Source organism: Melanerpes formicivorus, unplaced genomic scaffold (genome assembly GCF_026170545.1).
Source record: "Melanerpes formicivorus ecotype bairdi unplaced genomic scaffold, bMelFor1.0.p_v2 SCAF_521, whole genome shotgun sequence".
Taxonomy (NCBI): Eukaryota; Metazoa; Chordata; class Aves; order Piciformes; family Picidae; genus Melanerpes; species Melanerpes formicivorus.
Window position 1 is genome coordinate 22,501 of NW_027142873.1, and position 2,500 is coordinate 25,000.

Here is a 2,500-nt window from a genome sequence, read left to right on the forward strand (position 1 = left end):
CGTCTGCAAAAGCCAGAGCTGTTAATTTACCATTCTCGTGTTGGAACCCCTCCCCACATTCTTCTAATTTACATAACAGAGGGTCAATGCACAGGTTAAAGAGGAGTGGTGACATGGGATCGCCCTGTTTCACACCAGTTTTGATTCCTATTGACTCAGACTCTCCTTCTTTAGTTTTGATTCTGGTGTGGATGTTTTGATAGAAGTCCTTAATTAATGCTATTATGTGGTCATCCAGGCCCTTTTGCTTTAGCACCGCCAGGATGTGGGTGTGGCTCACTGAATCAAAGGCTTTGGCCAAATCGACAAAGACAACCCCCAGGGGTTTCTTTTGTTTCTTTGCATTCCTAATTAATAGCTGTAACAGTTTTAAGTTCTCAGCACAGCCAGAAGATTGAATGAAGCCTCTCTGCCTGGGGTTAATGGGACACGCCTTTGCCAACCTCGCAGTTAAGATTCTTGAATAGAGTCTCAGGATGATGGAACCAATAGTAATTGGCCGCCAGTTGTTAATATCATTTTGGCGTTCGGGCGCTGATGATTTAGGTATTAGGATTGTTCGGCATCCCCTTATTACATCTGGAATTTTGCCACTTAACAGCCAGAGATTAAATAGTTCTTTGATCTCCTCACAATTTGGATCCATTTTAAGCAGGGCCTTCAGGGTGATCCCATCAGGGCCTGGTGCCGATTTTTTATTCATGTCTTTGATATTCTTAAGGATCTCTTTCTCTGTAATCAATTCCTTAAAAGCCGAATTATCCGCCCGCCCCACAGACTGGAATGCTCCAAGTCCTTGAAATAAGCTCTGAGACTCCCACCTAGATCTGAAGGTGTTACTGACCTCTTCCAGGGGGATGGCACACTGCGCAGAGTCTTTTTCATCCAGAATCATATTCGCTAACTTCCCTCGATCTAAGCGGAAGAGGCGTTGGAATCGGAGAAATTCTCCACGCTTTCTGGCTCTTTTTCTCATCCACTCCTTTTGAGGTTTCTTCTGCTGAGGTTTATGTTGGCTCTTTTTTGGCACTTTCTGTTCAATTGATTTCTCAAACAAATACAAATATTGGTCCTGAGCTACCTCATTGAGCAATTTTAACGAGTCTGTTTTGCCTTCAATTATTTGTTTATATGTATTTTTAAGGATGGGCAGCTTCCCTGATGTCAGCTTTTCATTAATAGTCTTTTTATAGTGGGCTAGCAGCTCCCTTTCACCAGAAGATGGAATCACAGTCCTCTCCTCTTTTAACCTGTTCTTGCTCTCTTGTGTTTTCTCTCTTTCTGGCACCACAGTTTCTCTTAATAGTCTTCTCTTTTCACTGATCTGTTTGGCTGTTTTAGTTGTTAATTTTTCAGCAATCAATTTGTTAATATTTTTCCTCCCTTCAAACTCTTGATTCAGTTTCTGTAATATTTCTGTTTCCTCTTGGGACCAGATTTTCCTGTGAGCACCTCTTTTAGAGGTCTCTTTGGGGCGAGATGCTTCAATTCTTTCTGCGTTTCTCAGGGCTGGGTGAGCTAATCTCTTATGTTGTCCCAAGCCAATTTTAGTTTTAAAACATTTTTTACATTCTTCACACATAAACCCTTCTACCTGGGTAGGCTCTTGGACCCCTTTGCATTTTGGGAGATGGCATGAGATACTATGATGCTTTTCATTTGTCTTCCCACAGCGGGAACATTGGAAATTGATCTTTCTTTTCCCATGGGCTCTCTTTAGATGGTCAATCAATCTCGTCATATTGCCTGCCCGAGTGGTACAGCATGGACATGTCGGGTTGTCCTCTGGCATCTTCACCAGGGGGGTCCCAGGACAGATGTCAGCTGTATTATCCAACTCGGGCGATGCGGTTAGTATTGAGAGCTGACTCATAGAGCTCGGGGTTTCAGGACACTCCACCTCCTCGTTCCTGCTCCTCTCTGTGCTTTCATCTCGGATATCTTTCCCATGAGCTGGAGAAGTGGGTCCTACATACACCTCCGGCAATACTATCAGTTTCTCATTCCAGATAGGATCGTAGGCAGTATTGTCATTGGCTATCATTGAGTTCATGAACTCTATTCCAGCCAGACATACCCCTATCTCCTCGTCTGGTAGTCTCATATCATCGGGTGTTTTGCAACACCGTCATTTGGCTTAAGTCATATCCAGTTCCCACATTTGGTTTGTCACATCAGGCGTGTCACATCCGTCCGTCAAATCCTTGTGAGGGTAGTCACGGCCAGATACTCTCCCCTCAAAGAGCATCTGACTTTGCCCAACTCACCATGCCGTGGGCGAGGCGCACGTGTGACAATTAAATTGCCACGCTAGTTTGTTTCGCCAGGTTTACTACCAGTCAGTGGCGAGTTGACTGATAGGGAGACTGGGGCAGAGATCAACTTGGTTACCACAAAGGGCATCCGGCGGGACCGCTAGGAGGTGTGATCTCTGCAGCTAAGCCCAGTTGTAACTATGACTTCGTCCAGAGTAAGGTATCCCGACTGCTCAGGACCCTTC

The 2,500-nt window shown here is 44.8% G+C and overlaps 1 pseudogene; it reads right to left on the minus strand.

Moving 5' to 3' along the window:
• The window catches only part of LOC137460131 (28S ribosomal RNA), an 8,480-nt pseudogene that overhangs the window by 3,026 nt on the left and 2,954 nt on the right, over window positions 1-2,500 (minus strand).